The sequence below is a fragment of the Colias philodice genome, chromosome 19 (assembly GCF_061535455.1).
Source record: "Colias philodice isolate Cphi_HAF_F1 chromosome 19, ilColPhil1 Martin Lab GWU primary, whole genome shotgun sequence".
Lineage (NCBI taxonomy): Eukaryota > Metazoa > Arthropoda > Insecta > Lepidoptera > Pieridae > Colias > Colias philodice.
The window spans coordinates 7,926,297-7,952,618 of record NC_143104.1 but is presented as its reverse complement, the minus strand read 5'-3'; the positions used below and the strand labels follow the sequence as shown (position 1 = coordinate 7,952,618).

Below are 26,322 nucleotides of genomic sequence, written 5' to 3'. Positions count from 1 at the left end.
CGAGTATGAACAAATTCAATATTACTCGTAGTTGACTTAATATAATTTAACGCCACAGATCACAGAAGGTAACGCAATTACTACTTCCAAGGCTTCCAATATATGAACTATTTGGCAAATAAGGATGATGTAAACAGAAATATCGAGAAAGTAAAAGTTTAGGGGATAAAAATAAAATCATTTGGTTCCTTTTCCTCGCATTTTATGCGAATTTTATTTTAAATTGAACCTAACCGACAATTATTGTTGTAAAATTAAGTGAGTAAACTTTAAGCACAAACGTTAGTATATATGTGTAGGAGTATTACTGGCTGGTAGAAGTATTACTGGCTGATGAGAATTACATCGGAACGAGATTTGACAACTGTCGATCTGGCGGAGCGTCGCGTCGATGGTCGGCTGCAGACGTTGCTTGGTTACAAACGAAGAACGGCTAAAGCACCACGTTTGCGACGAATCGCTATTGTTCCGAGTAATCTTGTGCATTGTTGTATCGAAACTAATTAAAAGCGATTGATCAAGTGATTCCCTAATTACTAGCGCATAGATTTGTGCGATTACATAACATTTGTTGTAACATTGATGATTCATTTGTTTCCACCAACAGTATAATTTACTGAAGATATGGGTGATTCTGATGATTATGGCCATCCGCCCATATATGTATATGATTCCATATTCTTACCATCAAAGTATTTCAAGCTTTCAATTATAAGGTCGCTCACCTTCTTCGTCTTTCTATTTCAATAAACAATACGAATTTAAACCTTTTATTTCTCTAATAATAAAAACGTTGGAAGATAAATTAAAATGTTGATTAAAGGCATCGTTTGTAGCTTTTTCGTTATTGATAAATTAAAAACAGACTGTTTAGATTCCAATTCCCCATTTCAAAGAATTCTTTTTGGGCACGTCGCAGCTTATTATTTATTCGGCAACATTAAGTATTGTTCTATTCTAAGATTGCAATAAAGGGTCTTATAAAATTAATTAATTAAAATCAAAAAGTATTTTCTAAAAATCACATCTTTAAAGAAAATTTAATGTTATTTTAAATTAAGACAAATAATTATTATTATTTGATACATCAAAAGTTAAAGCAATGAGATGATGAATAATTATCTTTTTGCGTTTTTAAATACATAATATGAAACATTTGCATACGCATGTGTACAATTGGTTGGAAATATCAATCGAGGACATTTGTACTGTACCGAAGAAAATCTAAAACTACACTATTTTCAAACAAACATAAAACACCGATCCGATTAAATACAAACATCAATCCTTAATCAAGCTATAAATATTTCCAAAACACAGGCACTGCTTTCGCCAGTACCTCGAAGTCGGTTTATTGTAACGGTTTTTACCCATAAACAACATACACGTCAGCTGCAGACCCGTTAAGCTGAATTGATGGTTCACTCCATCGACAATGAAATGGTCCTTCAAAACAAACGACCTTTGGTCACTAAGTTGGCTTCACGATTCATTAACCAAAAGGAGGCATTTTACTGAAAATTCCCGAACGAAACGTGTAACGAAAACTAAAAGCACAAAATCGTCGAGCGGGATCCCTTTGACGTTGACTTGCTGGAGTTTATTTAGACTAAACGCTCACTGATATCTTTTAGTACTCGAATAATTTAAAACGGCAAAAAATGTTCCTTATTCAAGGGATGAGGTCTTCGTAATGAATCATCAAGGCATCGACGAGTATATTACGTCATACGTGTGCTCAGATTCAGAGTTAATTCAAGCGTAATTCTAAAAACCGACTTCTGAATTAAGCATTGATTTAATTAATGTATGAGAAAGCTTATTATCTCTAAGCTTATGTCACATACAAGAAAATATTTAATCAGCATTTAACAATAGTTTGAGCCGTTCTTAAACCGAAACCGGTCGTAAATCTATGAAACGTTAATAGATAAACGACGATAAGACGACAAAATTGGACTGTTTTTCAAAAGGATTCTCGTCAATAATCCAGACGTATAAATTTTGTTCCATTTTATCTACATCTATAGCAATAATCCACATACTCCAAAAATAAAACTCATATTCAGTGGAAGCGATCAGCCATAACATGGTGACACAAATACAGCCGCCTATAACTGTGTATTAAAGGAGCTTAACCCAGAATTGTGAGCTGCGAATAATAGCTAAAGAATGGCGGGAAGGACAATATCTTTAAAATACTCTGAAAGAGTCATAACTTCAGCCATTCGACGCAGTTATGTGAGATACGTGCGACGGAAAACTTAATTTAAAAAACATTTCATCGCGTATAAACCAGAAAGCGATTTGTAATAAGTGAAATTTTTGCAATGCGTGCCTTATCCCTGATGTGGGATATTTTTAAGCGATATTTGAAAGGGTGGTTTCAAAACATTTCAAAGGTTTCAAAGCGTATTATTAATTTTGTATATTTTATATCACTAGTTTAAACGATTAAATCAGTATGTGCTGGTTAAATTAGGTATTTAGGTCCAGTTAAGATATGGAGATTATGTTTATTGGAACATTTAATGTTACTATTGAGAAGTTTGATACCTATCTGACTACTCTCGTAAAAATCATAGGTACTTACCATAACATGCTGAACTTGAAATTCACTTAAGAGGGATGTTGACCCCCAAAAAAAAGGTTTTTTTTCAATTCTGTTAAAATTTTGATATATTTCCTTACTTTCCTGGTTACTATAACGAAGAAAGGCTTAATATTGTATTTTAAAATAATGATTAAAGAAAATAAAGCCGAAAAATACGTAACAATATTTCGTCCATTCATTTTTATTTCCTATTTATCTTCATGGAATCTCGTTGCTAAGTTTTAAATTCCCCTTCGAAGTATGAAGGAGATAAACAACGAGATTAAGCTAGAAAAATGTATCCCGTCGTTCTGTTCAGTAATATTGCCTTTGAGAGTAATAACCTTGGCAGTTTTACCGAAAATTGGCACAAAAATATTGTTCCCGGCACTAATATTATCATAATATTGTGAAGTTTATCGTTCGTACAGACGATTGCGATATTATTTTGTTTCACGGCAATTTTTTCAACTTGCCAAAATTGTAATATTGATTATGGAATTAACAATTTACTTTCTAACATTTTGTGCATTGTGAAATAATTTAAAACATATAAACGTGTGTGCAGGTACTTTCGCATCTCTTCTTCTTCTTTAAATAATATTCATCCATCAGTTATTAAAAATTGTGTTTGAATCTCGTTTCGTTGTAAATGGTACCGCATCATGTAACTATTAAACGCATTTATCTATCGTTTCTATTAAATAAATAACTGCAGCACTGATTCACAACTTCCTCAATATTGTTTCATACATTTATATGTGTTTGACTTTCATACAATCTAGTAAATTCCGAGATAGTCGGGAACAATGAATTTGTATTCTACGTAGGTTTATTTGGCTTCCTCTAATGGTTGCTGTAACATTCCATTTGTGAACCAGCTATGTTTACTATTCCTGCCATTGTGATATAAATAGCAATATTAGCTAGAACATTAGCAGTTTGACATCACCACTAGTTTCAAAGCTTTGATGCAACTACAATTTAATTATAAACCTGTTTAATTATGTATCATAAAGGAATTTAAACATTCACAGTTCGTGTTTGTAATGTGAGAGCTACTAATGTAAAAGTTCATAACTAAAATACAATCTGAATTCTAAATAAATGAAGTAAAACGTAAGGATATTATTATCCTCCAATTTATTTGTGATATGTTCAGATTTCTAGAATAGACGATCGTTATCGAGTATTCAAAGATGATAATGGGCGGCAGCACAAATTGTATTAAAATTTAGTGGATACAATTCGATTGCATATATCAAAGTCAAAATAAGAACATCATGAAGGCGTTCGAAAACATTTAATATTATATGCTAATCAGAACACGATCATTAAGATCTTATAATAATATTTTATCATCAGCTTGTAGTCTTGCAATGACATTAAACTCTGCGTATTTCATCAGATGTAAATAAATCGACACCCAGCAAATTGCTGTAAACTACGAACAATGTCCATAAATTAATGATGAACTGGGGTCGGAAATTGGCGCCATTTGGAGATAGTTGGAGTGTTTAAGCATGCGTAGAACGAACTAGCAACTCTCTTTGAAAATAAATATTGTCTTGTAATTGCTATTAGATACGCCACAACTATTTCTTAGGCTCCGCTGGTCGTACTGTCTTTAATAAAGTCTTTAAGGTATGAATAGTAATTAATACTAACACATGAATACATAGCAGAATATATTTAACAGTCACACATGTAAACATGTTAACGTACAGCGCCATACTATTGTAAATTGTAATATATGAAGAAATTTTAATTGTTTTATTGCATGGCTGTTCTTGCGCTCTTAAAACAATTTTCAATTCAAAGAAATGGCAAGTTCACAAATAAAATGCATACAAAGTAATACTATCTGCCTGTGTATGTGCCTATATATTTGTGCTTAATATAAAACTATTTTTGTTGTATATTATTATTTCATGTTACATATTTATTTATTAAGTACCTACGTTTATATTGTTGGTTCGGAATTTTATTTTGATAAACCTGGCAATGAAATATTTAAATCAATCGATTTGTATAAAAGGGAAAGGAAAGGTTCTTGTCAATAATCAATAGGCAGTAGAAAAAAATGAAAAGGGTAAAGTTTTTTAAGTAATTATTCTCAGCGGAGGCAATCTCCAACTCGTAAGGGATTTTTACGATTATCCAAACTTTTTTCATTAAAATTCCGTTGAACTTAATTTTTTGTCTTTCTATCGCTCTAAAAAAAGCGTTATTAATTCCTTTAATGTAAAGGTTCAACGGTTAGAAAGGTAATTTTTTCATGGCCTTCAGGTTAATGACGAAGTTTATAAAAACTTTTCCTTTGACAAATTCCAATACCTATACCATTAAAGTTACCATGTCAGTGATTAAGACGATACACAAAAAAAAATCCACTGCTTGGCGGGCGGAGTCTAATAGCTCGCTATCGCGAACGCGGGTGTGCGCGAAGTCATTCTTGCAAACTCGCCGCGCTGCCGCTGGCCGACTCGGGACAAACATGTATGGAGTCGTCATACAGTTATAATATTGTTATACATTTATTCAATTATTGTTGATTTATTGGTTTTATTTTCTTGCTTATAAACAAATAATCTTCTTTCCAACAACTACTTAGACATTATTAATAATTATTATTATTTCGTAATGTTTACTTTATTACAAAATAATACAGGTTATAAATAATCTTTAAAATAACAAAAAATATTGTTACTCTGAAAAAATGAAATGGTACTCAATAACGCGGACTACTGAATTGATTTAGATAGAATTTGATGCTGACGTAGATATTACATCATGCCCAGAAATGAAAGGTACTATTTCTGAAAGAAGTTATAAACCCTAATTCTTCTCAGTCAAAGTCAAGAGTGGAAGATATCACTAATACAGTAAAACTGATGCGAAACTTTGGATGTTAATTTGTATATTTTTTTGTTAGTTGTTACTTAATCACGTCAAGACTACATTACCAATTTTGATAAAATATAGCTAATTGCCTAGATTTACACATAGGAAACTTTTTATCCGAACTGAACACTTCTGTGGGATAAAACAGGATTCACGATATAACCTAATTCCACGCGGGCAAAGCCGCGGTCGGAATGATATTTTTTTAAATAAAAAAATTGTTTAAAAAAAAACACAAAATATATTGACGCATGTATTTATTTTTTGCACTCTATTATAATTGTAATTATTATTCATTACAAATAATCAAAATAAAATAGCCAGAACAAAGTTAGGCCCTGGTAGGGTAGGTAGGCAGGTACAGCAATGTGAGACGAACACTGGCTTATTTATACCAATAATAATGTATTATAAACATTAAATTAAGTTTACAACAAAAATACATAATATTAGCTAATACATAATATTATTTTTCGAAATGAAAACTCACATTACTATGTAAATATGAATATAAACCTGTTTTAGTACTAAGCAATTTCCCGCACAGGTGTAGTAAGTATAAATGAAATAAATATCAACATCAAATTCTTTATACAACATACTTATCTACCACCTACTAAGAAATGTAATTCTTGAAACTTTTTCGTATTTTTTTTAAATATAATACTACTCCAATGAGCTCCTGTTCCATATTATGTCCACCATACTTCCACTAAGTTCACCATGATTTTTTATTTCTTTGCACTTTGTTGCTTTTTGCTAAAAATGGAATCATGCGATAAAACCAGTAGAACGTTGATAACATACATTTTTGACTGAATAAAGGTACTTACGAAGGAGTGGGTTCACATTGTGAACAATCAGTGGGTTTATTTTCCTTCTGGATTCCGGATTTCTGAAAAGATTATTTATGCTATAAATGAAAAAATCTTACACATTCGTTATGTACTTAAAACAGGGGTACATATCAAACATCGTCTATAATACAATTATCATCAAATTTAAAATAAAACCAACTTACTTCATTAATTTGTTCCAATTGTAAGCATTCTTTTTCCTCCAACCTTTATGTTTCTTGTTCTTATTTTCTTTATTGTCCCCATTTGTCTCATTTTGTCTTATCGTGTTGTCACCCTTTTTTACGATTGCGCGAGCGACACAAGTTCCCCGTGTGACGGCCGTAGCGGGAATGACTCGTGCAGCGATCGGGGTAGGAAGGTACAGGGCGGCTCTTGCTATATTGGCTGGTCGCGCGCTAATTTCAAGTATTTCTTGTTTATTTCAAAACCATCGCATATTTCAAAATTCTAAATCGGTAGACGTATAGGTTGTATATTTTATAGTTAATATCCAAAAAGTCGTAACTTTACGTTTGTTATTTTGAAGATGCCAGAGATTATAAAAAAATAACAATGAGAACTTTGTATTTTTTTTCTATCGAGAAAATATCATGGAATCATGTTTCTAAAACGGTAGACGTATTGTGTTACTATTGAACTTTCTTGTCAAGAATTTTCATCACGACAACTTTAATAATATAAAAATTACGAAGGTTTAAAAAGGGCCGTAAATGTTAGAAAAATTAATTCATCACCTTAATATCTATCGCTACGTAAGGTTACTTCAAAGCTTGAAGGAGTAATGTTTAATGTATATCTGAGGTTTGTTCTATTTAACCTATGAGTATGTTTTAACAATAATTTATCATTATCTGTACAAGGGGCAATAAGTTTCGTGTCGCATTAATAAATAAAAAAATATTTAATGCAAATTGGAAAACCATTCACAAAGAACCTATAGTATCAGTAATAACAGTACGCAAAAATAACATTTAAAAATAAATATTAAAGCAGCGTTACAAGAAAATAGCTCACCACCATGCACCATTGAATTCTCAGTAAATTCAACGTAAAAACCACGAAGTTGAACTGAGATCATTTCCTCGGCTTATTTCCGGAGAAAAGGTAATAAAACCTGACCCTCACAATTCAAATGTAAATTCTTACTTCTCAGACAAACATTTATTTACGATTGCTAAGATCTTAGTTTTTCAATTGATAAATTTAATTCTTGGTAAAACATAGTTGAGATTTATTTTTGTATTCGATTTAGAACGTTCTAGCGTTTTCGAGTTTTCTACATAGATGTTGGGATTATTATGTTACGTGGTAAGTGATATTATATGAAGATTTTCAGGATTTTTATGATTAAATAATTGATGAGACAATCGTAATTCGGACTTTGCCTATGAAAATTATCCATTTAAGCAGATCTTAAAATCATAAATTGTTACCATTGATTAATAATACCTATTGTAGACTTTCTAGTTAATATAATACCCTTTATTCCATAATGTGTGGGTTTCTATTTTTGATTCGGTCTCCTTTTTATCATAAATAGACGAAGTTTTACTATTGGGTAGAGTTTTCAAAGAAATGTATCGCGTAGGCGACAGGGCCAAATCGAAGAAAATTATAAAAGGAATATGTTTATTTTGATCTTATTTTTATATAAAATTCCAAACGTCGTTAATTTCTTTGGAGCTCATTAGATAGGATTACAGGTAGGTACATTTAAACACGTTATTAATGAGGTAATGGAAATTTTGTGTCTTTTTTTCTTAAAAAAGTAGAGATGTTGTTAAAACATTTTCATCTAATTAAAATGCATTAGAATATAAAAGTTTCTTATAAATGAATAATTGTTTAAAAATTTCCTTCCCTTTTGAAATAATAAGTTTCGACATTGGTTTCTCCAACCCACTTGATGGAGAACCGATGTTCTTGCGCCATAAAAGTTTTACTGCGCGGAATGAGAGGCACACGATATAAATATTCATTAAATAAAATAGAATACTTGAGTTCCGTTATTTTATTCAGATTTTTAAGCTTAGCTAACAATAAAGTGAACAAGAAGACTATTTCAGTTTAAGGCGGCAATAAATTTAATTTAAAGATTTCCTTAGAGGCGGAATAAAAATAATTTAAGGTAAAGTCTTTACACGAAAAATGTCTGAGTTATTGTTTGCTGAAAAATAATGAAATCAGCTTATAAATCTTATAACACTAAAAATACAATTTGTTCTATTACTTATCTAATATTACATCATTACAATATTACATCAGTATAAGCTTTTCTTTGTCAGGTAAATATAAATACACAAAAAACTCTTGATATTTATTGACCCGGACGTATCCTAGCGATATCTTTATAGCTTAGAAGCTACTTTCAAAGCAAAAGATCCCGTTTCCACCATCATAAATTCCCAACTAATTTCGCAGTAACTGAATAAGTAATCGAGGCTCATGAGAACAAGCTTACAGTATAATCTTCGCGTGGCAAATTAAATTTAACATCAGGCAAGCCGAGCTGCGTAATCTTTAATCAGAGGCGATCGTTAAGTCTCAGGCATGCCTCGACATGTTCATAGCTTATTCAAGAGAACCATTCTTATAATGAAATGTGCCCTGTAATAGCACATGAAACTAAGAAGGTTAGAGCACAGATAATATAATAATATAGTAGGTTAGAGTAAGAAAATCTTCGTTAATGGTGCGTAACCACGTAGTTTCATTTTGGCGGCACGCATGTAAGTATGGTACGATGTTGAAGCACGTTATATGGATTGTATTCTATCCGTCTGTCTTAAATATGGATAAAGTTTAAAATAAAATCTGGAAGATTATGACTTCATCCGTCTCAAATATTGGCGAAGGCCCCTTATTCATATTAAAAAACAAAATTTGAGATATAAGAATAAAATTAAAAAAAAATATCAATCATATCAAGCGAGGAGCGATACAAGATCCGGTTAAATTTACATTGATTTATTAGGATATATTGTTGATACTGTTTGTTTGTGATTCTGGAATGATATCCCCTTACAGGCAAATTTCGCGTGAAACTTAAAATCGACTTACGTTGAGGAATAGAAACAGGGTGCAGAAAAATAAATTGTATATTTTATATTTGGTTTAAGTAGCCCAGAAACATTCAAATATGCACTTTCTAACTTTAAAATTAAATAAAAGTAGTTAATACTGAGTTTAAAAAGCTCAACAATAATATTTATTGTTGATCCTACGTAATACTATGTACAATTAATTTTTTCATTTGAATATCAAACATCATGTTTTGTCAAGACATGTAACAACGACAGCAATGCAATATTAGTTATTATACTGTGATTGCATAAAACATTCCTACTGTATTCCAAACTGGAAACCGTCATGAACTTTAGCTGGCCGAAGTTGCAATGTAACTTTTTAATTAGTCATTACTTTTTATGAGGGTTGTTGAGAAACATACACTGCACAATTTCTAGATTTATTGATACTCTATATATTTACTGTCAAAGGTTTCTAATTCGTTTATGATGATCAAAATAATTGAACTAATAAGGTTGCAAGTTATTAGGCAACCTAACATGGTCTTTGTTGGCTAGCTAATCTTATATATAAAAATGAATCGCAAAATGTGTTGGTAAGCGCATAACTCGAGAACGGCTGAACCGATTTCGATAATTCTTTTTTATTATATTTCTTGAAGTATGAGGATGGTTTTTATGTAGAGAAAACGTAAATATGTACCACGGGCGAAGCCGGGGCGGACCGCTAGTTAATTATAAACTAATGCACGCGGCGCACATAAATATAATTTATATTAATTAACAACGCTAATATTATTCAGATTCATCACGACAATAGATTTCGAATCGCAATTTGAATGGTGTGACATTAATTGCTACATTTGACCGTTGCATTGTCCATAATAAATCAGCGCGCTAATTACTGCATAGGTGATAGACATTAATTATATTTCAATTACATTTGCTTGACATGTTCATATAAATGATTATAATGTTATTGAGGGTATGTGCAGCATCCATGATTTTACGTAACCGGGCACTGTTTATGGTATTCGTTATTTTTATTATTATCTATCGTATAAATTTTCATAGGTATAGACATCAACGTCGATAACAATGTAATAAATCTTTATTTTTCCAGAATTCGTCTAATTTCTATTTGAGCAGGCATAATAAGTTATCTTACATCGCGTCATGTAAATAAACCTTATCTAATCGCACATTTTATTTTGATAGCTTACATTCATTACTTTATTTATCGTTATAAATAAGTTTGCTAACGATAATTGATTTCTTTATATTCTAAAGCAATTTTAGAATATTCACATACATTAAAACGATGAAAGATATAAATTTTCCGAAAAACGGCGGACCACTCCAGGTAAGTGAATTTCAGGAAAACGGTCCACAAGTCACGACCCTAGAGCACGTGATAAATTGTTATCCTTAATAGCGCTAATGAAAAGACCCAAACCGAGTTCACGTATTTTTTTAATTGGTCACGTCATTCGGGATTATTTCATTATCTTCTTTACGGCCTCTTGAGATTAATCTTAGCATAAGAAGTAAGGATGTAAAGGTCGCGTGTAATGAGCTGATGTTTTAAGTTTTGAGAAAGTAGAACAAAATATATTGTTACATTATGATAAAAATTGTACGTGACGAAAATAAACAAGGTTTAATAAAAATGATTAATTTAAATGAAACAGGGAATTTCAAAGCAATAAGTTTTTCAAAGCAAAATTTGAGAGACTATTCTGTATAGGTCGGTGTTAAATAGCCTATTTATCGAGGAAGGCTATAGGCATTATATAGGTATATTAAGAGGAAGGATATATATATATATATATGTATATATCATCACGCTAAGATTGACAGGAGCAGAGCCAAGCGGGTGAAACCGCGCGGCACAGCTAGTATAATATAGTAGGTATTGTTTCAAAACAAGAAAAGTTATGAACATTCTTTGTTATGAACCGGATTCAAAGTTTTAAATTATCTCTTACATCTCTTAACGCATTTACTGTCAAAAGGAAAAGTTAAAAGTTAATAATATTATTTACAAATTAAAAACATTCAGAGGGCCATCAAGAGTTTTCTTCAAAAGGCTTCCATATTTAATATTTATACTTTAAAAGTTACAGAATTTGTTTACGTATCTCGTGAAAAACAAGGAAATATTATCAGACATTAATGCGTTCTGCAATGTTTTCAAGTTCTTTAATTTATCGAATTGTGACGAAGTTATTAAAAAGTTATCATAATAAAACTTTGTCCTCGAGATTAGGAAGTAGCATCGACCACGCGGTCGATGGGAAGTAGATAGACTTACTAAATATTGGTTTTAAATTTAATGCTTTTACTACGTTATTAAAAAAGATATACCTACACGTATTATACACATTCATGTGTTATATCATAACAAGAACTGGATTTCTTGTATAGTTCTAGAGACCTTGTAACTCTTATAAATTAAATAGAATAAAAAGAGCGCAAATAACTTGAGTAGGTACGATGAGCACCGTTTGTAACATATAGTTCTAAATAGAATCTATGACAAAACTTTCCATAAATGTTTCTCAAGTTCTTAAACTTATGACATGGATTACATGACTTCCAACCCGGCTAGAAGGACATGCCATTTATCTAAAAAAATCTCAAGAGCCAGATAAAATATCCGGATTGAGGCAGCCCTCAGAGGGCGAGGTAAATAATTGTCTAGTTAGGTAATACCCGAAAGTTTCCTGACAGAGAAAAGTAGGCTGGATATATCTAGAATAACTTTCTGCCTCTAAGGGTTCGGAATCATAATGTTAATCTTAAATGGCCCTTTGTGAACTGAAGAGAGAATGTCGTCCAATTGTCTGAGACAAATGTATTTAAGGTTGGCAACCCTAGATTTAGTGTCATTGTATTATTTAATATGATGATCTGTTCTATAGCTTGAAGCTTGAAGTCTTGAAGAGAATTTAAACTTTCAATTTCGATCATTAAGGGCCGATTTTTCAATACTTGGTTAAAACTTATCCGTCCAATAAAGTATTACACGATAATATTAAAATGTCACGTAAACTGTCAAATACGGACAATTAGAAAACGTTTTTAAAATGGTAGTTTTATACATTATTCGACGAATAAGTTTTAACCAAGGATTGAAAAATCAGCCCTTAGTGACATAAACCTAAACAAAAGTACTAGTTATCACAATTTGTCTATATGTAAATGTTTTTAAATATAGCATTTAATATTAAGGCCGAGTGGTATCTGTTAAAGTATTGTTAGAAATAGTCACACGTTTAAGAGAAAATAAGAAAAATCCCTCTATTTTGTACCACTATAAGAAGTGGAAATATTTTCTTTAAACAAAGAAAACTTACGCCACAGTATAAATAATAGCACTGCGCTAATACATCATAAGGATAATGGTGTATGTACAGATGTGGTCGACTGCTAGATATACTTATTGGTCGGACGTGAGGCGATTCCTATATATTTCCGATCTCAGCTGTTTTCTTTCCCTATCTATTGGGTGTATAAATATTAAATTCAATATCATGTGCCATCAATTTATTCGAAATATAAGGGTTGTTGAATAATATTAACACATATTACGGAAAAGGAACGACAAATATTATATATGTAAACAAAAGGGACATCTAAATATATGAAATAGAAACTTTTTGTTTAGCATCAGATTTAAACTAGTGCGGTGGTAGAGTATGTCAAACAAAATTAAATGAAGTTCTGTATTTATCGGATACTTCGAACTTTGATAACTAAAGTTGGAAAGTAGAAAAGCTTTTCCTGATATCGAGTCTTATCTTAGTCATTGAAGTGAACAATTTTTGCGACATTCTTCGATATACGATTTTCTGGTATACCTGAAAGCATATTGAAGTTTTAGATTTTTATTTAACGTTTGTAAACAAATAACTAATTAAAGTATGTATGAACAACATATTATGTAGTTCCAATTAATAAATTACTTGAGGCATGAAATAAAGTTTTATTTGGTTACCGATAATAAAAAAAACATATTTGAACACTAGCGGTCCGCCCCATTGAACATGTCTGTATTCAATATCACTATCTATAACATTAAAAAACATGTAATTATTATTTTGCTAAGTTTACAAGTGCCTTAATAGAAGAAGTATAATTTTTGAACGATTAAAACATAATATTATAAAAGGACAAGACTAGTATAATCTAAAAATTGCATTGCTTTTTATAATAATAAATTTTAACCTACAATTTTTCGCGTATTTGTGTTCCTGATCATATCCAGTTGTGTAACTTTCTCTTTTGAAATAGGTACATTGAAAAAAGAAATACTGTTTTATAATCGTTCTACACATTCTACAATAGCGTTGACAATCCGTGATAAAGACCCTATTCAATTGAAAGCATAGTTCATCGCAAAATGAGAATTGATAAAGCCAATGATCCCTACATATTGTAATTGCATTTTCCCACAGAAACGGTATGGAAAGGAAAGGCTTGTCACTGATATCCGTCCGATAAGAAATAAAAGGATTCTCTTATCCAAAAGAGGACGCCAATACCTTGACAAATTGAATGTCGTCCTTTGGTTCGTATCGGATATACATTCAAGAGGAATATTTTATTTTGTGTCTGTTGACGTGTTATTGGATAAAGTAGCCCGATTCTTGTTGTTTAACTTTGATTTTAAGAGCGTTAAAATGTATTAGCATGCAAAATATTAATTTAATTACTGTAAAAATAATTATGTGGATATCTATTGTATCGGTATTTAAATATTACCTAGTGTTTATTTAAATCATAAATAACAATAAAAATCATCAACCATAAACACTTTTTAACGGCATTTTACCGGTGGTAACTCATTTTATTTTGGTATTTTAACTGCAAGTGTTTCTGGTCTCTTAAATTAATGTGTGAGATTGACTTTTTCCGATGCAAAGCTATATGGAAGCTTTGGAGTCATAAGCTTATGTCAATTTATATCGATAGCGGATTCTATTCCTTAGCTTTTATGCCATTTGTCTGGGCCCCCCGGTCAAGTTCACGAGTTTCGAAAATTCTCAGTGAATTGATAAAACAATTAATAAGATTTTAAGCCTTTGTCCAATGGCAATGTCCAAACAAATTGAAAACAGAAAAGCTCTCTCGAATATGCATGCATTTCTTCACATAATTGACTTTCGTTTGTTTTTTGTGTTTCGTATGTGCTATTGCGGTTTTTCAAATGTTATATACTCTGTATAGAATGTTAAGTTTTTGAAATCTTATATGTGGTACAATAAATAATTTTTCAATCAATCTCAATCTGTATAGAAAGCACTAACTATGTCCCTCTTACTTATAGAATGTAGATATTATTATAAATAGGCACCAATGTAAAAAGCTAGAATTTATAAAAAAGACCGAAATTTACATTTGTGTTAAAATAAAATGAATATTTAGTGTGTGAATTTTCAAGTTTAAATTGTTTAACCCGACGTAACAAGTAACTTTATATAGTATTGTGCTTGCAGCTGTGTAAAACGGTTCAATAGTTGTAGTAGTTTGTGTAGTAAATAAAACACAGAATAAACGGCGTCGTAAAGGATTTGCTTCGAAACAAGAGATTAAATTGTCTATACTGTACCTCGAGTAACAAACAGAATTTGAATTTCTAGGCCATAGAGAGGTATGTATTGAAAGAGCTTTAAATAATCAACACGCTTGTAGTTGAAATAAAATCCTACTCGTATTATAATAATATTATAAATGCGTATAAGGTTGTGAGGATGGATTGATGTTTGTTACTCTTTCACGCAAATACTACTTAACCGATTATAATGAAATTTGGTAGGTAGGTAGCTGAAGGCCCAGAATAAGACAAAAGCTATTTTTTATCCCGGAAATCCCACAGGAACGGGAATTATGCGGGTTTTTCTTTGAAAACGCAGGCGAAGTCACGGGCGGAAATCTCTGCACTACTAACCGAAAATCTATTTATTGAAGTAAACTGTTGATTTAATCTAGAACCTTCCGCTTAAACGTTAACTACCCAGATTCAGTTAAATGGGTTAAAGAAAACTTTTTATTTAGAAACAAACGATGCTCTACGTAATTTATATAAGTCAGAACGGTTTTCTCACAAAATATTGTAGCACTGCTTTATCTAATAATATTTGATATGAAGTTGTCCAACAAGCAGTTTATTCTAAAGATAATATTTATCTTTTCATTAAACATAATTATATAAATAAGCTATCGTAATTTCAATTGTGTTGAATATAATGAATGAGGCTTAGTACGAAAAAAAATTATTATGAAAATTGAAATTTTATTACGTAGAGTTTTATGGTAGAAAATGCTTTTAAGTTGGATTGGATGGATTTTCTTAAATAGTAAATCTCGAAAGTTTTAATAACCTTAGTCCATTCTACGACAAAGTTTAAAACATTTAATATACGAAGAATTTTTAAGAAAATTTATAGCACCGAAAATAGAAAATAAATACAACAACTACGGCTGTAACTTTTTGTTGTTTAAATATTATAATGATGGTTAGATTTTCTCGTTCAGCGGTTATTTTTATCGTAAGAGGTATGGACTAAAATACAAAAAAGTTTGTTGTTTCCGAAGAAAAAGATACTGATTTAAAACATTTTATAGCATGAATTAAAATAAGTTAAAAATTAATCGTTTTGTATTTATTTCAATAAAATACTTATTTTCCATACCTATTCACATTTTCCTTTTCTCATTTTATGCCTACCTTCTATATAATATAATCCCAATTTCTACTTTTATTTGACTTATTATATATTTCTATGATAGAAAAGATAGAAATTCTATCTTTTATGCGCGTACTTCTAAAGAATAATAGCTGTTAATGAAAGTTAAAATTGTTTATTAGGTCTCGTATTAAAAGTAGCAATATGTATTAAATAAAAATATAATATATAAAACGCATGAAAAGATTATGTTTTTCCATGTAATGATTTAGAATTTCTCTGACCCTTTTTAAAAATTTTCGGTATACACAGTATAATATTATATTAAAAAGTTAAGCAAGTTCGTCGTATAGGTGTACGACAAAATGCTTAAACACAAAATACAAACAAAATGACAAACTTTATCACTATTATTTTCTAAAATTTCAAATAGTTATTCAAATTTGAATTTATATAACTGATCACTATTGTAAAATTCTTATCGGAATACCGCTGGGAATTTCTCATCTTCAAATTGAGGAGATATTTCTTCTATATTTCATATCACGTATGAAGCTCTCAGATAACGATCTTCGTGCTTCGATCGTTGGTATCTTTTAAGTCACGTGTCTATAGGTAGTCGAGGCTTCTATTGGATACAAATTAAGTTGTGTTTTGTGAACAAATAATCTTTTCTCGGTATATGTATCTAGAATGTTTGTTTTAGGTAAGTAGGTTCAAAATGCTACAATGACAAAAGTCTATGATCTGAAATCTTTATTTAATAATGCAGTAAAGTTATTAACACACTGAATAAAATTTGATTACTTATATTAATTTGCATATTTAATACAACGTAATTTATTTTGCGTCACGTTTTGTTAACAATTCTTCACCTCAAATTTAGCATTAAAACTTCTCTCAAATATCGATACTTAACCGAACAAAATGTGATTTATTTTATTATCAAAGAATCTATTTGAAAGTACGAAATGACTTCGTTGGCAGTCTAAACTTGATTAGTCGCCCGTAACTGATTTTCAATGAAAAACTGTCTTTGAAAACTTCCAACGAAACGGGACAAAGTAATTTTAGTTTGCTTTGACTGAAAAATATCGCGTCACTGATTCGTTTTTGATTAGCTTTCAATTTGTGAACCCTACAAGTGTATCTGTTAAACTTTTTATTAAATTGAATTTGAATCTTGAACCAGAAACTAGAAGTAAATTGGATTGGATTGATTATAGTCTATTTATACTTCTTTTACGTCAGTTATATTTGAACTTTTTATTAGGAAAGTGCATAAACAATAAACCTACTAACATATAAATTTAATGCATTTAATATATTTTCTACACAACATCACACACCACAATATGTTCACTACATATGCTCATAAGAAGCATTAAAATACGTTCTGCAATTTTCTAATAGAGAAACATTGTACGCAGCATACGCTAACATAAATCTTATTCACGGGATTTTGCATTTTCTCATGAAAATTCACACCCTTGTTCAAACACGACAAATGAATCGTGACGAGGGTCAGTGGTTCTGAGGAAATAAATAAACAGACCGGTTAAACTCTTGTCCGGCAATCAGACGTTTGGGTAATTCATGTTTGTAGAAGGAACAAGGGAACGTTACAGCGGCAACCAACATGTCACTTTGAAATTAGTGTTTAGTTTTTCTCACAGGTTTTTCTATTTTAAAATACTCGATGAACGGCTTTTTTACTTTATTCAATTTAATATAAAATAAAAAACTGGTCTCCCTTCTAAGGCAGATAAAAGTCAAATGCAAGTGTTTTTGATTGCTCATTTATCACGATTTTTTTAAATACAATAGATATCTAATGAGTTTTATTTACCTACTCTTTGCGACCAAGACTTTTTTCTCCATAGGAAAACGAATCTAGGACTGAAGTAGCGAAGAATTTTATCAGTATGAATTACATATTTTTCAAGAATAAAATTAATTATTTTTTGTTAACTCTATTGTGGAAAAGTACTACGTTCAACAAAAGTCTCTATTTACAACGTCGTTTTTTTTAATGGGTAGCAAATACATTTGAGCGGATTTTTAAAAATGTAGCCGTGTCGGGGAAAATGTGAACAGTATGTGACACGAAGATAATGGATTGTTCCGTGTCACGTAACTAAATTGTTATTTTTTGGCTACATTCGGACAAACGTGCTGTAAACATTTGCGTGCAGTTTTACAAAACTATAACGTTTACGTTCCCATTTCTGAAGCATAGAATTTAAAATCGTTTTAAAACTTTTTATCGTTAACATTTGTGAAGTAAAGGGCATAGGTATATAAAAAGGTGAATTCCAATACATTTCGAATTCACAGAAAGAAATTCAAGACATAGGTGTCACGTTGCACTGTAAACGAAAATGTGCAGAAAATTCGGATTTAAAAGCAGGTCACCGTCCCGAACGGCACTTTCCCATAGGAAATAAAGTCAGCATAACTTGATTTGGAATCGTTTGCGTTTGGTTCAGCTGAAACGTCACATTGAAAAGCTCACACTTTCCTTTGATTATGAAATATATTTCATCGTTTTTAATCGTTATTGAGTTAGCTTTTCGAATATGGAGAAGACTATTCAAATAACTTTCTAAGTTTATTTATCTAGCGGAAAGTGAAAATAAAAATTGATAGCATAATGTTAGTATTTATATTAGAAATGGTTATATGCAGCGATAAATATGTATTATGGTTAGTAATGGTTTATAATAAAGATTTATATAAGCGTGTAATATTTTAATTATACTACCAAGATAAGTAGGTATACTTAGCACCTCATTAGCACTAGCGTAGACTAAGTTTTCATAGAAATAATTTTAAACAATAGACTGTACTAAGTAGAAAATGTTAGCATCTTGCTACAAAAGATACTGTATTTTCATTTTCCCCCGTACTTTGTTGTTTTTGTCTTGATAAAGAGACTAAAATAACTTTAGTGAATTGTACCTGGAGACTAACAACTCGCATTCAAATGTCTTTATATTGTGTACTTTGTTTGACCTGCGGGTTACTTGCACCAGAAAATATTTCGCTTATTAATTTACTTTTGTTGATTTCACAGATCATTGTTTTGAATAAATTACACTCTGGATTCAATTCGTATTGTAATAAAAATAAGTCATTTCGTATGTTTAGATGTGTACAATTTACATGTCTCGCGAAAATAATAATAAGTAGTGGGATAGAATAACATTCGTACGTTACGTACGTACGTAGTGTTTGATTTTTAAAGCGTGATATTTAATTTATCCTCTCTCTGCACTATAACATCTACAACTTATTATGGAACAGGATATTTCCCTTTCAATGACACAAAGCAAAATATCAAATTGTTCAGTGTTGGTGTTGCTTCATATTTTTTATACGTTGACATGTCTGTTCGTTGCATAAAATTACAATTATGTTATATCTTTGGTACTTTACACAGTAAAAAGAACATAATAGAAACTATCGAACATAGCCGCTGGTTTAATCCTGTACAAAGAATTACAGTCTTACATTTAAAAAGCAAAAGAGATGAGAGAGATTTCGCAATGTGAGATAACGCGTGTTTCCTCGCCATAAATCTTGTACGGAACCTTGTCTCCTGATTTATTTCGTCGATAATCCGAACTCGTCTCCAACTTGTCTTCTAAAGTTTTCTACGTGAACGGAATTAAATCATTCGTTAAGTGATATTTGGGTGAGCAGTTCACATTATAACGTAGAGATGTGGATTCATGGAATCAGTACAATTGAAGGATTTCTAATATTAGGTAGGCATATTTTTTAAATATCGGTAACTTTTGTAGTAGTTGTTTCATAAAAGAAGTTTGATATCGACAATATTTTTGACCTTGAAGTTAATATAAGAAATCACAATCTGAGTTTTAATGTATCAGGTGTTCGATTGATTTATTATGAAATGTACCCAAGGTGTATAAAGGAAAGAAGAAAAAGAAATTAAATTATTATCAAGTTTTTTTTTTAACCAAGTGAAATTATATTTTCCTTTAAAATGATACAAGGCAGATATTTCATTAATAAAACATCGTATTTGATCGTAAACGTTTATTTAAGTAAAAAATTAATATGATTACTTTGAAATAATTTTATTATGGGAAAATCTTAGTCTGCTTCCATGAATACTGGTCAAAAGTTGATCGAATCCGTCGTATTAGTCAAATCCATTCCGCAGAAACTTATTCATAAAAAATATTATTTTCCACGTAGATTGCTACTCTCGACTAATAGATTTCTGACAGTTGGTATTAATATTTTTTTATAATTGGTAAAATCTCAAGGATTATAGAGTAAACGATTTATTAACACCTACGCTTGTACGCCCACTAACTTCGTATATAATAATTACAACGTTATTCAGAATACGGATAAAGTGTGTTCGGTTCAATGGTTGTTTTAGAAATATCTCGTATAAATCGTAATTTTAGGAAGGTTTAAGAATTGTTATGAAAATTTTCTTCAAGTTCGATATGAATAACGCATAATTTTAGAAACATATATTTCCTTTCCTCTTCTAAAAAGTCAAGCAAGTTTCTATAAGAATTTGGAAATTAGTTTTTTTGAGTTGAACTTGAGTGTGTGGTACCTATAAGGAGTTTCAGTGTGTATGTACATATCAATTAATATAATATACCATAGTTTTAACGCACAAAAATGTAAAGTTAAAATTATTTATTTATGCTTCATACATTTTATTTAAACCATTCAAATTTTAGTTTCAATTTTTTCACCGGAAATATTTGCTCAGCTCGTTCAAATAATTGTTTTATAGTAGAGCCAATTTAATAGGCAACATTTGACGTCTATCAATTTTATCTTCATAGGGTGGTAACCTGCTTAAAAACATCGATTAAAGTGAATTAATCGATACGGACTTGAAACATTTGTCAATCGAACTTGAAACACATGTCAATAATTTATGATAATTTTTATTCCCAAGTAATCAATGCATTCGATTCTAGATGTCAGATTTCGATTTTTAGAGTAACGTCTCTGGTATTTAAAAAGAAAAAAGGTTTATTGACACAAAATTGTAGCGACGTCAGTTCTTTAAATAAGAAAATGTTTATTATGTTTAGAATGGTTTATCAGTAAAATCAAGTCCTAAAATTACTTTTATCGGTCATTATTATTATAAATATGTAATCGTAATTGAAAAAAGTTAAACAAATGTGCAGTTCTAACAAAACGAAATATCATGTTATTCTATGTCGTGGTTACTAGGTTACGTTGTTGAATTTTGTTGAACTGTCAAATGTTGCCTATTAAAATGGCTCTACAATAGTTTCCAAAACGTGACATTTTGTTTGATAGTATAAATTAAGTGTTGCGAAAACAATTAATGTTTGTAAAGCGTTATGTTGCTGGAAAAACTATTTATTTATGTAAAAACCAGCGAGTGTATTTTGTATATGCAATTTCAAAACGATTTTTCATAGAATTGCTTTAAATTGAATATAATAATATATTATGCATGTTTTTTTTTTTGGTATAATAACGTATTTTACAAAAATACAGTTCAAAAACATCTAAGCTCTATAAAGCTAAATTTATAACGCGAAACACATTTTGTTCAACACTGAAGAACATTCGAGGCTGTCATGACGTAAATTGGTTTCATAAAAATATATTGACTACAGTGTCAACACTCAACATTATATTGTTTTGTCTGGATGAGAAAAAATGGCGGGAAGTGAAGGCTTTCCCATGGGTTACTATGCGTAAAGAATAAAGATTCAGTGTTAACATTTTCTACTCGCATAATTTACATTTACGGTAACATAGGAGAAAATTGCCTCATACATTGTTTAGCCCATCTCACGCTACAGTTTACAAGATTTGTTTATTGAGAGTCAACAGAAATTTCGTTTAGCGTTATATTATCTTAGTACCTACACTTCTCATATTCTAACTTCGTATCGTATTTTTCACGAAACAGAAATTTTAATTCGTACAATTTTTATGGAAAAGAATGGAAGCAATAAAAATTTTAAAGGAACGAATGTATATTGGATTACTATCTCAATAAAAATATGTACTATGATTATATTTTTATCTTATGCGCTAGTTACTATTCTGTGCATAAGCTATAAATAATTACCTACAATAATCTGTGGTGTAATGCTATATCTTATAATTATTATGTGTTTCTTTAAAGTTTCGACTATGAATAAGTAAATATAATTATAAATTAACTCATATATGAATATAACGAACCCTTTTATTCCATGACGGAAAGTTTTGTGATTACATATAAGTAAACATGTTATTTCACAAATTAAATTTAAATGTTATTTTGAGCACACTGATGTTCTTACACAAGGTTATATTTACTTAAAATTAAAACATACATGAGAATGTTTAATAAATCAAAGTTTCCTATTATGTTTGGTTTGCTTTATTACACAGACAAATTTGCATTTCCTACCCAACTTTTTAGCGTTTTTTGGTGACATAGACTATGTTAATATGACGATTCAAAAGTGCTTCTTGTAGATATATATTTCAAACAGTAAATGTTTAAGTTTGAGTTCTAAACCTGTGCCCCTCATCTATTAAGCAGTAGTCTAGAATAAAGTACGCTATAAAAAGTTTCACACAGATGTAGAGTTTTATTTTTATTTTTAAGCTATTGACCTGACTGACCAAATGTAAAAATTCCGTAACGAAAAAACCTAACACCCCCCACTCCAACCGGCACAGCGATGCGATGCTATGCAATAGCTTTACCGCGGCAGTCCTCGAGTGCCACACGTATTTTTATTCATTACTAGCTTTCCACCCGCAGCTTCGCCCGCGCAGTCAAAGAAAAACCCGCATAGTTCCCGTTCCCGTGGGATTTCCGGGATTGCGTCATTTTACCAGAATATAAAGTAGCCTATGTCCTTTCTCGGGTATCAAAATATCTCTATACCAAATTTCATGCAAATTGGTTCAGTAGTTAAGGCGTGATTGAGTAACAGACAGACAGACAAAGTTACTTTCGCATTTATAATATTAGTATGGATTTATTTAGAGATGTGGAGCTACTTTTGCATTAGTTTAAAGACATAAAACAACGCTAACGCTGTGTTATAAAGATCGCAGTAGCCTCATTTTCGTTTAACTCAAATAAATTATAAAAATTTCCATGCTTTAATATGTTGCTATTATGATTCAGATTTTAAATGGATTTTATTTAGCCGCTCAGTCGTATATGACCTGTTCGTATTATTAAATTAAAGCTTCACGCGTCCTACGTACATTATTTGCTCGTAACTAAATCAGTATTTTATAGTAGGACGCGTGAGAGGTTAACACAGACAATAGTTAACCAACGTCCTTTCAGTTGGATTTTAAATAATATTCGATAAGTGAACATTACAGAGAAAATATTAAAATCATATTGAAATTTTTCGCTACCGAATTGAAAGAAGTATTGCTGTTATACGAAACTAGATCACCATATTGCATACTTCACAACTCCAATACGGAACGCAAATGAATGCAAGAATATTGTTTTTGTTTCGAGAATAGCGATACTCAAATATGTAGTTAGCATGATGTAATATCATGGTAGTAAGACGTTCAAACTTGTAAAATAATGTGTGGAATATTACGAAGAAACAACTTATTGATGTTGTGCTCATTTATAAATAAGATCAATTTATGCAATGCGTAAAATTTTATTTGGAAAATATTATATTATACAAATTTTTATCTCAACAAAAACAAATGGTAGAATGATTTTCAAAATGCTGCAATTATTGTGATGTTTATCCACCAATAAATCACATTTCTTGCTAACCTCAAAACAATCCTACATTCATGCCTGCTTGACAAAACGTGTACTCATGCGTTATTTGTTAATTCCATTCGCTTATTTCTTCCAAAGACATTTGCGCCCCTAAAACGAAGCCTAACGACCCATTCGCTCATTGCTTCACGTTTGTTTTGAAGAACAATCGCTCCTTACACAAAGAATCTCGAGACTGTTTGACTTTTCAACTAGAAATTTTGCTTTATACCTTAAATGATCGCACTTGTTTAAAAAGTCGCGCACTTTACATGTTTTTAGTTTACTATTTGACGTGCTAAATATGCTTTATTTGTGTTCTTTGATGAAATACACCATATATTCGGCTTTAGGAAAATAATTAGTTCTAAAGTAAACAGCGCTACATAAAAGTGTATAAATCATCCCATTATCAGGGAATACATCATAATATTGTGTACGAGTGTGCACGGGAAGCCCACTCAATCAATTGTTCATTGGAGCTTACTTGTATATTATGTTTTCAACCCTTTCTCGCCCGATACATTAAGCCTTCTAAAATGTTGCTTTTAACGAAATGTTATTGGTGTTGTGCTAACGATTTATGTTACAGGATATTTTTTCACTTCTTTATTTTCAAATTTATATTTTTATCACTTCTCTATAGAATAGAGTGCTACAACGAAAATGGAGACGCTTCTTGGAGTTGGAAAGGATTATCTTTAGCGAAACTCTACCAACTTATTTAAAATATCATACGTCAGTTTGATTATAATTAACAAGCTGCGCCCCGCGGTTTCACCCACGTGGCTCCGCTCCAATTGGTCTTAGCGTGATGATAATGTATAAGCCTTGCGCAATAAATGGGCTATCTAACACCAAAATAATTTTTCAAATCGGAACAGTAGTCCCTGAGATTAGCGCGTTCAAACAAACAAACAAACTCTTCAGCTTTATAATATTAAGTATAGATTAGTATAGATATATCCTACACTTGTATTATTATTACTTTCATTTCTACTTTAACACAACTCATCCAAACTCAGTAACTAAAAAAAAAACCTATATTTATCTTTGAATAAATATATTTTACGAACTCCAATAGATATTAATTCATAACGCTGTACATCAAATTTACGACATTAAATAAAACTAGAAGCGTAGTTAAGATGAGGTTATTCTTTAATTTATAACAACAGTTAACTGTTATTTAGATAGATCGGATAGTTAGTACGGAATAACAATGAGAAAATTCATTGGACGTGGTCCAATGGTACTTGGATAACGTCCAATGGAAACCGCGAAAGTCAAACGAATCAACTACATTGTTAGTTTTAAGGATTCAATTAATTATATGGAAACCAAACACTGATATATTGCGAATATAGAGAGAGAATACAGTTTTTATTAATGAATTAACTACATTATTTTAATTGAAAGAACATTTTAGGACGATAAAGTATCTCAAATATATCCATTTCTGATTGTTTTATTAAGAATGTGGTGATCAATCTATCCCTTAATAAGAAGAAAATCGCCTATAATCACTCATAGAAAACGACCTCCTATATACAGTAAATATCTCTTTCTTCAAAGCTTCTTGAATACATTTCCCAGACTATATATTTATAGCAGTTAAGTATATTAAATCCAAGTCCTCGATTTTGGCAAGTTCAGAACGTGTGCTACATTTAGTTCTAATGAAGTTTACGATGGCTTATCGAACGGTATCTCGCTCAAATTGTTATCACTTGGGATATCACTTCTCAACTCCGCTATCTAGGCGATATGACGTCCTGATTATCGTTCAAAGTGCGAAATAAGTCACTTTAGAACGATGTTATATGTAAGTTGAAAGCTGTGTGTAAAAGCTTATATTATGTAGACGATTAGACAGTTATTTGTTATTAAAAAAACTTATTTATGTGTGTCTGGATAAATGAGGCAATCAATATGTATTGCCTAGCATAATATTAATTTGATCATAGAACTTAAAATATAAAAATTTCTAGTTCTTCATTTGATATTAAATCTAGATCAATTCTGAGAAATAATATGGTTAGGGAGCCAGGTGCAAATTTGGTTAACTATTTCCTCTCAAGAGATAATTCGTCAGACGCATGAGAGTATATAGACCGGGAGATACTGACACAAAATTTCGAGTCATTTGTAACAGGATGGCGGTTCTACAGGGGTCTTAGTACGCAATGATAAAAAGAAAAATGATGGTGTGATCGCTGGTATCGGTGGTTTAGTCGCGTGGGCGTTAGCCGAACTCGTCGGAAAAATAGCGAAAGTCTAACGATTTGTAACACAAAAATTTTAGTATTTACCGATAGCCCATAAAAAAGAAGTAGGCGGTAGTGTCATGCCATACTTTTCCGGTGTGACTTACAGCCCGCCATACCGACGCGAATATGTTGATTTAAATAAAACAATTATTCAACCATTTATACCAGGCTAACTTTTGCACAGG

General features: G+C 30.9%; 2 long non-coding RNA genes across 2 annotated transcripts in view; both read right to left on the bottom strand.

The window, feature by feature from the left end:
- LOC149480043 (uncharacterized) overlaps positions 1 to 26,322 on the bottom strand; it is a 241,345-nt gene that overhangs the window by 47,416 nt on the left and 167,607 nt on the right. The gene's annotated exons all lie outside the window — the stretch shown is intronic.
- LOC149480045 (uncharacterized) lies at positions 5,983 to 7,094 on the bottom strand. The gene is made up of 3 exons (XR_016317156.1): positions 6,519 to 7,094; positions 6,331 to 6,392; positions 5,983 to 6,256 (listed from the first exon to the last, which is right to left on the bottom strand). It is a non-coding gene; the product is annotated as an uncharacterized LOC149480045 (long non-coding RNA).